Here is a 14597-nt window from a genome sequence, read left to right on the forward strand (position 1 = left end):
TCTTTTCTGAGCATGCCCAGTCTTACTAATCTGCTGTCTGTCGGCCGAATTCTGTACTGACTGGCGAACAATCGGCCGTTCTAGTGTTGGCCAACAAAAATTTTAATGCCTGCGCAACAGATTCTGTTCGGCCAAAAATACGCTGTCGGCTGTCGGAAGCATCATACTAACAAGCCGACAATCGGCCGATCGGTCGCTGGCCGAATATTTACGCCCGACAATCGGTACGTGTGTACGGGGCTTAAGTGTCATCGTTCTCCTCTGTCAGATTTTCTGTGACATGTTTGTGTCGGCAGTTGTCATCTGAAGGTGATCTCTTTTTTTTTCCAGTCAATCTATTGGATACATCCACAATTCCGGGAGACTGGGGCTGGCTGACGTACCCGCCGCATGGGGTGAGTGTGCTATACAAGTCCATGATTATGAATATTGTGTATTGCAGGCCAGATGTTCTCCGAGATTCGCTAGGGAGTCAACTGCCGACTTTTCTGCAGGGGGGCCTTCCTGGGGGGGGGGGGGGGGTGAGGTATATCAATGACACATGAAATGATCCCTCAGGGTGATAGAGCTCTAGAAATCATTGGAAATAATTAGCACAGAGCATATGGGCCACTCCCAAAAGGAGGTCACATATTGGAAATGACCCCTCGAAGGGTGCAGTCTGTGCCCCTAGGAAGGCACAGTGAAGTCGATATAGAAGGAGCAGAAATGACACAACAATACTCAGAAAATCCTCCATAGAAATTGTTTCCATCAAAAGTTCTCATTACGACTCCTCTGTTTTCTGCAGTAGTCAGGATTCTGGCCTCTGTCATTGGCACATTTTGAGTTTTCACCATTCCATTCCTAGATGGGAATGACCCACAGCAACCAATTAGAGCCCATTTCACTGAGGCAGACCAGCACTGGTTGGTTGCGCTGGGTACCACTCCTTGTTCTGAAAAAGACTTTCTTTAGCTTCAATACATTCTGAGTCACTCACTGACCTGAAAGAAGCAGGCAGCTCAGAACTCCTGATTGGCATACTTGTTCTAGATCATGGAAACACACTACTTAAGTCATTGGATTAGCATGATAGCCAGGGAGCTATGATGAGGGTGGTCCTCCATATTCACTCAGTCATGTTTTCCTCTGTTAGGACAGGTCTTCAGGTCTGGTGGTGCCTTAACACATAAAGCATGCAAAGCCAAGTATAACGAACCATGATCTTGCTCTTATCGGACAAAGGAAAGACAGGGGGTGTGATGGAGCCCCCAGGGTGGGACATTTCCAGCCTTCCATAAACTGCTGGTATTGGTTGAGGGAAGCAGCTCATCCTCTGATGGGAGTTTTGGATTTTTTTATGAGCCACAGAGAAAGAAAACCATCTACTCCACCAAGTGTGGCCACAAGACTCAAACTCCATTGTGGGGTCATCCATCCAGATACTATCACAAGAAAATCTTCCACCATTAATTTCCACCATAATTTCCCACCATCATTTCCCACCATCAGTTCCCCCGATCATTTCCCATCATCAATTCCCAGCACCATTTCCCACCATCATTTCCCACCATCATTTCCCACCATAATCTCCCACCATCATTTCCCCCATCATTTCCCACCATCAATTCCCACCATCAATTCCCTTCATCTGTTCCCCACCATAATTTCCCTCTATAATTTCCCTTCAACAATTCCCAGCATCATCCCCCCCCAATTATTTTCCCCCATCATTTCCCACCATAATCTCCCACCATCATTTCCCATCATCATTTCCCACCATCATTTCCCACCATAATCTCCCACCATCATTTCCCCCATCATTTCCCACCATCATTTCCCCCATCATTTCCCACCATCATTTCCCCCCATCATTTCCCCCATCATTTCCCCCATCATTTCCCACCATCATTTCCCACCATCATTTCCCACCATAATCTCCCCCATCATTTCCCACCATCATTTCCCATCATCATTTCCCATCATCATTTCCCACCATCATTTCCCACCATCATTTCCCACCATCATTTCCCACCATCATTTCCCATCATCATTTCCCACCATCATTTCCCACCATCATTTCCCACCATAATCTCCCCCATCATTTCCCACCATCATTTCCCATCATCATTTGCCATCATCATTTCCCACCATCATTTCCCATCATCATTTCCCATCATCATTTCCCACCATCATTTCCCACCATCATTTCCCACCATCATTTCCCACCATCATTTCCCATCATCATTTCCCACCATCATTTCCCACCATCATTTCCCATCATCATTTCCCCCATCATTTCCCATCATCATTTCCCACCATCATTTCCCATCATCATTTCCCATCATCATTTCCCATCATCATTTCCCATCATCATTTCCCACCATAATCTCCCACCATCATTTCCCCCATCATTTCCCCCATCATTTCCCACCATAATCTCCCACCATCATTTCCCACCATAATCTCCCACCATCATTTCCCACCATAATCTCCCACCATCATTTCCCACCATCATTTCCCACCATCATTTCCCACCATAATCTCCCACCATAATCTCCCACCATAATCTCCCACCATAATCTCCCACCATCATTTCCCACCATCATTTCCCATCATCATCTCCCACCATCATTATTTCCCACCATCATTTCCCACCATCATCATCTCCCACCATCATTATTTCCCACCATCATCTCCCACCATCATCTCCCACCATCATCATTTCCCACCATCATCTCCCACCATCATCTCCCACCATCATTTCCCATCATCTCCCACCACCATCATTTCCCATCATCATTTCCCACCATCAATTCCCAGCTGGTTTCTGCTGCACAATATCTGCTGGTTGGCTGGACATCTACAAAGGAGAATCCTAGTATAGAACATGCAATGCATTTAGGTAAGAACAACCGAACCCAACACACAGGACACAGAGGTCTCCTCAGTTCCTGTCCCAAAAGAACCCCCAATCCACATATCACATACCAAACTACAGCCAAGGGAAGCAACCCCAGAACCCCCCCTCCCCCAAAACAAATAAGCCCCCTTCTGTGCCTGCACACTCCTGTGTGACATTGGGGACATTGTTTCCTTTGAACCATCTTCATACCGGCTCTTCTCTCCCCAACCAACATCGGCACCACTGCCCTGTAAGAAGGGTCTGATGGAAGCGGAGCCTTTCTGACCTCTACAAATATTCATCAAAGCAGTGAGATTGGGGGGTGGGGGGCACTCCTCCATGTGGCGTGGGGCTCGGAGGACACCTCTGCGTGCTACAAATGGAAGTTGGGTGTTTTATGAAGTTTGATGAACGGTTGGTTATGTTTGAGGGGGGGGGGGGGTGTTGGGGTATGTATTTGGGTCAATGGGCTTGGTTTGGGGAGGAGATAGGTCAAAGTCGGGGTCACCTATGTAGGGAAATGTTGTTTTATGACTTTTTTGGTGCTGAATACAAATCTGATGAAGGAGCTCTTAGCCTCCGATGTCCCTGGCTTTGCATCGTGTAGATTATTACAGCAACTTATTATTATACTACTAATATATATATATTATATTACAGGGACTTATTATTATACTATACTAATATATATATATATTATATTACAGGGACTTATTATTATACTATACTAATATATATATATTATATTACAGGAACTTATTATTATACTACTAATATATATATATTATATTACAGGAACTTATTATTATACTACTAATATATATATATTATATTACAGGTACTTATTATTATACTACTAATATATATATATTATATTACAGGAACTTATTATTATACTACTAATATATATATATTATATTACAGGAACTTATTATTATACTACTAATATATATATATTATATTACAGGGACTTATTATTATACTATACTAATATATATATATTATATTACAGGTACTTATTATTATACTACTAATATATATATATATTATATTACAGGGACTTATTATTATACTACTAATATATATATATATTATATTACAGGAACTTATTATTATACTATACTAATATATATATATTATATTACAGGTACTTATTATTATACTACTAATATATATATATATTATATTACAGGAACTTATTATTATACTATACTAATATATATATATTATATTACAGGTACTTATTATTATACTACTAATATATATATATATTATATTACAGGGACTTATTATTATACTATACTAATATATATATATTATATTACAGGTACTTATTATTATACTACTAATATATATATATATTATATTACAGGTACTTATTATTATACTATACTAATATATATATATTATATTACAGGTACTTATTATTATACTATACTAATATATATATATTATATTACAGGAACTTATTATTATACTACTAATATATATATATATTATATTACAGGTACTTATTATTATACTACTAATATATATATATATTATATTACAGGAACTTATTATTATACTACTAATATATATATATATTATATTACAGGTACTTATTATTATACTATACTAATATATATATATTATATTACAGGAACTTATTATTATACTACTAATATATATATATTATATTACAGGTACTTATTATTATACTACTAATATATATATATATTATATTACAGGTACTTATTATTATACTACTAATATATATATATTATATTACAGGAACTTATTATTATACTACTAATATATATATATATTATATTACAGGTACTTATTATTATACTATACTAATATATATATATTATATTACAGGAACTTATTATTATACTACTAATATATATATATTATATTACAGGTACTTATTATTATACTACTAATATATATATATATTATATTACAGGGACTTATTATTATACTATACTAATATATATATATTATATTACAGGTACTTATTATTATACTATACTAATATATATATATTATATTACAGGAACTTATTATTATACTACTAATATATATATATATTATATTACAGGATAATATTTCAGCCCTTTGGGGAAAGTTATTGGTGGGGATGAAAGTTGCTTTGTGTGGCCCATTCCACCTTTGGCCTTTGTTGGAAGCCAATTACTTCTAAGAGCTGCAGGATTTGTGTGTGAGCTGCGTGACGCCCCCCAGAGGCTGAGGAGTGGGTAGAAATGTCATCTGTTCTAGTCGGGGTGTAATTGTCTGTAAAATGGCTGCAGATTGTAGAGGAGGGTAATTGGTGCCGTTTCTCTGCAGCCTGCAGGCAGGAGGAAGGGTCAGTATGTAGGCCTGACCCCGTCACAGTCTTCTATGGAGACCCCTGAGGCTGAACCAGAACTGACCGCATTCCCTGAAAGAGACGTCACAGATAAGTGACAGCGAGAGGCTCTGGGGTGACATCGGACTGAACACCTTGATAATGAATGTCAGAAGATATGTCACTGATCACACAGGAAAATCACAGCAAACGCAAGGCTGAGGACTGGCTGACAGACGAATCGCAGTTACAATCATCCTTGGAGCTCCTCCAGGAGACATTCTCTGTCTTCATATCGCTCTCCTGGACTGTCAATTCTTCACTTATCCGGCTAAATCCATAACCTCAAGCCTCCGTTTTCATTTGGCTATTGGCAATAAACCTTTCTCACATATACCGTTATTCCGGATGTCACACAATTTATTATTTATCTTAAGCTAAAAAGGCCTCACTGCTTGGCTTTCACTTTAGTATCAATGCCTGGACCTCCCCATAGCCCCAACATCTGGAAGACCTCCCTATGGTCCCACCATCTGGACCTCCCTATGGTCCCACCATCTGGACCTCCCTATGGTCCCACCATCTGGACCTCCCTATGGTCCCACCATCTGGACCTTCCTATGGTCCCACCATCTGGACCTCCCCATGGTTCCACCATCTGGAGGACCTCCCTATGGTCCCACCATCTGGACCTCCCTATGGTCCCACCATCTGGACCTCCCCATGGTTCCACTATCTGGACCTCCCCATGGTTCCACCATCTGGAGGACCTCCCTATGGTCCCACCATCTGGACCTCCCTATGGTCCCACCATCTGGACCTCCCCATGGTTCCACTATCTGGACCTCCCCATGGTTCCACCATCTGGAGGACCTCCCTATGGTCCCACTATCTGGACCTCCCCATGGTCCCACTACCTCGACCTCCCCATGGTCCCACCACATGGACCTCCCTAAGGTCCCTTTTACCTGAATCACCCCATGTCCTTGTTACATGGACATATTATTTTGAGTGCTATCACCTAAACCTGCCTATCATCCCGTCATCTGGACTTCCCCACCAGCTTGTCACCCAGATGCCCCAATGGCTTCATCACCTAGACCTCTCCATGGACTCATCAACTGGACTTCCTTACCTTCCTGCCACCTAAACACCCCCCCCCCACCCCGCACAGTCCTGTTATTTAAACCTACCCTTGGTCAAGTAATTTGCACCTCTCTACGATCCTGTCACCTGGACCCCTGTCCAGTCCCATCACCTAGATTTCTTTTCCCAGCTTGTTCTAAGGTTCTGAGGCCGGCACAGTTCCCATCCTGGTCCATATTTGTGTTTCCTGATAGCCTACGGTAGGATGGTTCTTGTGACGAGACCAATCTCGCCACTGGGCATTGGAGAAGCCTGGTTGCTCGCCTCCTGCAATATGACTATGGACCCTCTCATCAGCCCAGGCTAAACGTAAACCCCATGGCAATTTGACTGTGTTTGTGGCATCTGAGCCCTGTTTGGATATGTTGAGCGCTCAGATCCAAGCTATCTGGGGATGGGTTGAATGTGGGGGTTCTGTTCAGTAGACTGGGAGTTATGCATTTTTGTGTCTTTTTGTGTTTCTTTAAACATGTGGCTAATGGAGCCTTGCCTCTCCTGGAAGCTAAAAACGTATTCCTGTAAACTGTAAGGAACAGGAAGCCAACTCCTAATATGGGCATTACAGGAAGTTCTGAGGAGACGGGCGGTCTATTGACACGCAGAGTAATGTGTATTGAGGGCTCGTTAGGGAACCATTGTTCTGTGTCTGACTATTGTGTACATTGATTGCCCCCTGGGGCTTCTGTCTCCTTGCATTGGTCAAAGCTATCTGACCAATCCCTGTTGACTCATTTTCAAGCCCTCATTTGCATATGCTGGAGAGGACCTTGGTGAGAACTGCAAGTACTTTACAATTGACCAATGGGAAAGCGGTTGTTGGGGGAAGGATGTTCCAATTTCTGTATAAAAGAGTGCTCTGTTCTTCCAATAAATGTTGTTCCTGTTTTACCCTCAACCCGGAGCCTTGTCTCGTTATTGGGGGAATCTGCTGCAGGGATTGCTATGGTCCTCCATACTCCCTTAGAGAATCACTGAGCTCTTGTAAGAGCTTGTGTAAGAGCTTGTTCTGCTGCACTCTCTGGGGAAAGAGAGGTTCACCCACAGGAACCTGGAGCCTTGTCGTAGGTCCAGGGTGGGAAGGAGATTGCGAGACCCTAACCAAGCTGCGGCGGTTCGTGGGGTCTGAGGTGGTTACGGTGTCTGGTGGAGTGCTTGGAGCCCTCGGGAAGCACTAGGAGCATCTGTCAACGGAGGTACCCAGTCAGGGGTGCCCTGTTCCGTTACAGTTCTATTTAAGGATTCAGAACCCCATCAACCCAACCCAACCCCGTCTACTCCTGGCAGAGCTGACCTGTATTTAAATAAGCAAAGCAATGTAAGAAATGTGATGCAATATCATCAGAATTCTCATTGTGACCCCCTATCTTCTGACCTATAGAAGAGGACTTTATGACTTATGTGGGAGGAGCCTGATATGGGATAGATGGATGGAAGCATTCCAGGAGTGCGGTCAATGTCTCTATAACACAAAGTCCTCCAGCAAACGTTCCGGTCAATGTCTATATAACACAAAGTCCTCCAGCAAACGTTCCGGGCAATGTCTCTATAACACAAAGTCCTCCAGCAAACGTTCCGGGCAATGTCTCTATAACACAAAGTCCTCCAGCAAACGTTCCGGGCAATGTCTCTATAACACAAAGTCCTCCAGCAAACGTTCCGGGCAATGTCTCTATAACACAAAGTCCTCCAGCAAACGTTCCGGGCAATGTCTCTATAACACAAAGTCCTCCAGCAAACGTTCCGGGCAATGTCTCTATAACACAAAGTCCTCCAGCAAACGTTCCGGGCAATGTCTATATAACACAAAGTCCTCCAGCAAACGTTCCGGGCAATGTCTCTATAACACAAAGTCCTCCAGCAAACGTTCCGGGCAATGTCTCTATAACACAAAGTCCTCCAGCAAACGTTCCGGGCAATGTCTCTATAACACAAAGTCCTCCAGCAAACGTTCCGGGCAATGTCTCTATAACACAAAGTCCTCCAGCAAACGTTCCGGGCAATGTCTCTATAACACAAAGTCTTCCAGCAAACGTTCCGGTCAATGTCTATATAACACAAAGTCCTCCAGCAAACGTTCCGGGCAATGTCTCTATAACACAAAGTCCTCCAGCAAACGTTCCGGGCAATGTCTCTATAACACAAAGTCCTCCAGCAAACGTTCCGGGCAATGTCTCTATAACACAAAGTCCTCCAGCAAACGTTCCGGGCAATGTCTCTATAACACAAAGTCCTCCAGCAAACGTTCCGGGCAATGTCTCTATAACACAAAGTCCTCCAGCAAACGTTCCGGGCAATGTCTCTATAACACAAAGTCCTCCAGCAAACGTTCCGGGCAATGTCTCTATAACACAAAGTCCTCCAGCAAACGTTCCGGGCAATGTCTATATAACACAAAGTCCTCCAGCAAACGTTCCGGGCAATGTCTCTATAACACAAAGTCCTCCAGCAAACGTTCCGAGCAATGTCTATATAACACAAAGTCCTCCAGCAAACGTTCCGGGCAATGTCTCTATAACACAAAGTCCTCCAGCAAACGTTCCGGGCAATGTCTCTATAACACAAAGTCCTCCAGCAAACGTTCCGAGCAATGTCTATATAACACAAAGTCCTCCAGCAAACGTTCCGGGCAATGTCTCTATAACACAAAGTCCTCCAGCAAACGTTCCGGGCAATGTCTCTATAACACAAAGTCCTCCAGCAAACGTTCCGGTCAATGTCTCTATAACACAAAGTCCTCCAGCAAACGTTCCGGTCAATGTCTCTATAACACAAAGTCCTCCAGCAAACGTTCCGGGCAATGTCTCTATAACACAAAGTCCTCCAGCAAACGTTCCGGTCAATGTCTATATAACACAAAGTCCTCCAGCAAACGTTCCGGGCAATGTCTATATAACACAAAGTCCTCCAGCAAACGTTCCGAGCAATGTCTCTATAACACAAAGTCCTCCAGCAAACGTTCCGGGCAATGTCTCTATAACACAAAGTCCTCCAGCAAACGTTCCGGCCAATGTCTATATAACACAAAGTCCTCCAGCAAACGTTCCGGGCAATGTCTATATAACACAAAGTCCTCCAGCAAACGTTCCGGGCAATGTCTCTATAACACAAAGTCCTCCAGCAAACGTTCCGGGCAATGTCTATATAACACAAAGTCCTCCAGCAAACGTTCCGGCCAATGTCTCTATAACACAAAGTCCTCCAGCAAACGTTCCGGGCAATGTCTCTATAACACAAAGTCCTCCAGCAAACGTTCCGGGCAATGTCTCTATAACACAAAGTCCTCCAGCAAATGTTCCGGCCAATGTCTCTATAACACAAAGTCCTCCAGCAAACGTTCCGGCCAATGTCTATATAACACAAAGTCCTCCAGCAAACGTTCCGGGCAATGTCTCTATAACACAAAGTCCTCCAGCAAACGTTCCGGCCAATGTCTCTATAACACAAAGTCCTCCAGCAAACGTTCCGGCCAATGTCTCTATAACACAAAGTCCTCCAGCAAACGTTCCGGCCAATGTCTATATAACACAAAGTCCTCCAGCAAACGTTCCGGGCAATGTCTCTATAACACAAAGTCCTCCAGCAAACGTTCCGGCCAATGTCTATATAACACAAAGTCCTCCAGCAAACGTTCCGAGCAATGTCTCTATAACACAAAGTCCTCCAGCAAACGTTCCGGCCAATGTCTATATAACACAAAGTCCTCCAGCAAACGTTCCGGGCAATGTCTCTATAACACAAAGTCCTCCAGCAAACGTTCCGGGCAATGTCTCTATAACACAAAGTCCTCCAGCAAACGTTCCGGGCAATGTCTCTATAACACAAAGTCCTCCAGCAAACGTTCCGGCCAATGTCTCTATAACACAAAGTCCTCCAGCAAACGTTCCGGGCAATGTCTCTATAACACAAAGTCCTCCAGCAAACGTTCCGGGCAATGTCTCTATAACACAAAGTCCTCCAGCAAACGTTCCGGGCAATGTCTCTATAACACAAAGTCCTCCAGCAAACGTTCCGGGCAATGTCTCTATAACACAAAGTCCTCCAGCAAACGTTCCGGCCAATGTCTCTATAACACAAAGTCCTCCAGCAAACGTTCCGGGCAATGTCTCTATAACACAAAGTCCTCCAGCAAACGTTCCGGGCAATGTCTATATAACACAAAGTCCTCCAGCAAACGTTCCGGCGAATGTCTCTATAACACAAAGTCCTCCAGCAAACGTTCCGGGCAATGTCTCTATAACACAAAGTCCTCCAGCAAACGTTCCGGGCAATGTCTCTATAACACAAAGTCCTCCAGCAAACGTTCCGGCCAATGTCTCTATAACACAAAGTCCTCCAGCAAACGTTCCGGGCAATGTCTCTATAACACAAAGTCCTCCAGCAAACGTTCCGGGCAATGTCTCTATAACACAAAGTCCTCCAGCAAACGTTCCGGCCAATGTCTCTATAACACAAAGTCCTCCAGCAAACGTTCCGGGCAATGTCTCTATAACACAAAGTCCTCCAGCAAACGTTCCGGGCAATGTCTCTATAACACAAAGTCCTCCAGCAAACGTTCCGGGCAATGTCTATATAACACAAAGTCCTCCAGCAAACGTTCCGGCCAATGTCTCTATAACACAAAGTCCTCCAGCAAACGTTCCGGGCAATGTCTCTATAACACAAAGTCCTCCAGCAAACGTTCCGGGCAATGTCTCTATAACACAAAGTCCTCCAGCAAACGTTCCGGGCAATGTCTCTATAACACAAAGTCCTCCAGCAAACGTTCCGGGCAATGTCTCTATAACACAAAGTCCTCCAGCAAACGTTCCGGCCAATGTCTCTATAACACAAAGTCCTCCAGCAAACGTTCCGGGCAATGTCTATATAACACAAAGTCCTCCAGCAAACGTTCCGGGCAATGTTTATATAACACAAAGTCCTCCAGCAAACGTTCCGGGCAATGTCTATATAACACAAAGTCCTCCAGCAAACGTTCCGGGCAATGTCTCTATAACACAAAGTCCTCCAGCAAACGTTCCGGGCAATGTCTCTATAACACAAAGTCCTCCAGCAAACGTTCCGGGCAATGTCTCTATAACACAAAGTCCTCCAGCAAACGTTCCGGGCAATGTCTCTATAACACAAAGTCCTCCAGCAAACGTTCCGGGCAATGTCTCTATAACACAAAGTCCTCCAGCAAACGTTCCGGCCAATGTCTCTATAACACAAAGTCCTCCAGCAAACGTTCCGGGCAATGTCTCTATAACACAAAGTCCTCCAGCAAACGTTCCGGGCAATGTCTCTATAACACAAAGTCCTCCAGCAAACGTTCCGGGCAATGTCTATATAACACAAAGTCCTCCAGCAAACGTTCCGGCGAATGTCTCTATAACACAAAGTCCTCCAGCAAACGTTCCGGGCAATGTCTCTATAACACAAAGTCCTCCAGCAAACGTTCCGGGCAATGTCTCTATAACACAAAGTCCTCCAGCAAACGTTCCGGCGAATGTCTCTATAACACAAAGTCCTCCAGCAAACGTTCCGGGCAATGTCTCTATAACACAAAGTCCTCCAGCAAACGTTCCGGGCAATGTCTCTATAACACAAAGTCCTCCAGCAAACGTTCCGGCCAATGTCTCTATAACACAAAGTCCTCCAGCAAACGTTCCGGGCAATGTCTCTATAACACAAAGTCCTCCAGCAAACGTTCCGGGCAATGTCTATATAACACAAAGTCCTCCAGCAAACGTTCCGGCGAATGTCTCTATAACACAAAGTCCTCCAGCAAACGTTCCGGGCAATGTCTCTATAACACAAAGTCCTCCAGCAAACGTTCCGGGCAATGTCTCTATAACACAAAGTCCTCCAGCAAACGTTCCGGCCAATGTCTCTATAACACAAAGTCCTCCAGCAAACGTTCCGGGCAATGTCTCTATAACACAAAGTCCTCCAGCAAACGTTCCGGGCAATGTCTCTATAACACAAAGTCCTCCAGCAAACGTTCCGGGCAATGTCTCTATAACACAAAGTCCTCCAGCAAACGTTCCGGCCAATGTCTCTATAACACAAAGTCCTCCAGCAAACGTTCCGGGCAATGTCTCTATAACACAAAGTCCTCCAGCAAACGTTCCGGCCAATGTCTCTATAACACAAAGTCCTCCAGCAAACGTTCCGGGCAATGTCTCTATAACACAAAGTCCTCCAGCAAACGTTCCGGGCAATGTCTCTATAACACAAAGTCCTCCAGCAAACGTTCCGGGCAATGTCTATATAACACAAAGTCCTCCAGCAAACGTTCCGGCCAATGTCTCTATAACACAAAGTCCTCCAGCAAACGTTCCGGGCAATGTCTCTATAACACAAAGTCCTCCAGCAAACGTTCCGGGCAATGTCTCTATAACACAAAGTCCTCCAGCAAACGTTCCGGCCAATGTCTCTATAACACAAAGTCCTCCAGCAAACGTTCCGGCCAATGTCTCTATAACACAAAGTCCTCCAGCAAACGTTCCGGGCAATGTCTCTATAACACAAAGTCCTCCAGCAAACGTTCCGGCCAATGTCTCTATAACACAAAGTCCTCCAGCAAACGTTCCGGGCAATGTCTCTATAACACAAAGTCCTCCAGCAAACGTTCCGGGCAATGTCTATATAACACAAAGTCCTCCAGCAAACGTTCCGGCCAATGTCTCTATAACACAAAGTCCTCCAGCAAACGTTCCGGGCAATGTCTCTATAACACAAAGTCCTCCAGCAAACGTTCCGGCGAATGTCTCTATAACACAAAGTCCTCCAGCAAACGTTCCGAGCAATGTCTCTATAACACAAAGTCCTCCAGCAAACGTTCCGGCCAATGTCTCTATAACACAAAGTCCTCCAGCAAACGTTCCGGGCAATGTCTCTATAACACAAAGTCCTCCAGCAAACGTTCCGGGCAATGTCTCTATAACACAAAGTCCTCCAGCAAACGTTCCGGCCAATGTCTCTATAACACAAAGTCCTCCAGCAAACGTTCCGGGCAATGTCTCTATAACACAAAGTCCTCCAGCAAACGTTCCGGGCAATGTCTATATAACACAAAGTCCTCCAGCAAACGTTCCGGCCAATGTCTCTATAACACAAAGTCCTCCAGCAAACGTTCCGGGCAATGTCTCTATAACACAAAGTCCTCCAGCAAACGTTCCGGGCAATGTCTCTATAACACAAAGTCCTCCAGCAAACGTTCCGGGCAATGTCTCTATAACACAAAGTCCTCCAGCAAACGTTCCGGGCAATGTCTCTATAACACAAAGTCCTCCAGCAAACGTTCCGGGCAATGTCTCTATAACACAAAGTCCTCCAGCAAACGTTCCGGGCAATGTCTCTATAACACAAAGTCCTCCAGCAAACGTTCCGGGCAATGTCTCTATAACACAAAGTCCTCCAGCAAACGTTCCGGCCAATGTCTCTATAACACAAAGTCCTCCAGCAAACGTTCCATACTGGTCTGAGCCTCTCCAGGGGGTTCCATGTCTGCAGTCATTGAGGGTGGGGGGGGATGGGGGTGTCACTGATGGGCAGGAAGGAAAATCTTCTTTGCCATATTGAATTTTATGACTAGTCGGGATTTGTATTTTTGTCCGGATCGCCATGTTTAGGTTTTTTGAATGATTTAATAATGTAAATAAAAGGTTTAAAGGTCCCTTGAGGTGGGAGGATCACGGAGGTCGCCATTGAGGAATTCAGAATGATTTGTCAATGGAAACGTTGATGCCATTTGTAATGGTGCCACCATTGATTTGTAAATTCAACCAACCAAGTCTTCAATGTCATCTCATATTGTTACAGAAAAGAAAATCTTCTCTTTTTTCCAGGTCACAGCTCATTCGCCTTTCTTTTTCCATGATATTTCTTACACGATTCTCCAATCATTGATTAGGAAGCTGTTCATTTCCAACATGCCCAATCACTGAAATTCAATGGGTGCACGAAAATCAGTCGTTGCTAGAGCCCACTAACGATCGAAAATTGAGCAATTATTCAAAGGTGCCATTGTCAAGCGAAAAAATCGTTCAGAAATCTACACGTGTATGGTCAGCCTAAGCATGGCAGCCAAGCAGACAGCATTTTCAGAAGGTGAGGGCTGCATTGGTGGCCACCATACTTATTTAGGACACATTTTCTTTAGCGCCATTTTTGGAGGCGGTACAAACTCCTCCTGGACAGATAGATATAAAATCGGACGTCTATACATAGACCTATAAAGACGGTACA

General features: G+C 44.0%; 1 protein-coding gene across 1 annotated transcript in view; it reads left to right on the forward strand.

The window, feature by feature from the left end:
- Positions 1–260: 260 nt before the first annotated feature.
- The window catches only part of EPHA8 (EPH receptor A8), a 62058-nt gene continuing 47721 nt past the window's right edge, over positions 261–14597 (forward strand). The window contains exon 1 of the mRNA XM_082276333.1: positions 261–395. The gene's annotated coding sequence lies outside the window, so the exon portion shown is untranslated. The remainder of the gene's footprint in view (positions 396–14597) is intronic.

Source organism: Pelophylax lessonae (genome assembly GCF_965119305.1).
Source record: "Pelophylax lessonae genome assembly, contig: HAP1_SCAFFOLD_514, whole genome shotgun sequence".
Taxonomy (NCBI): Eukaryota; Metazoa; Chordata; class Amphibia; order Anura; family Ranidae; genus Pelophylax; species Pelophylax lessonae.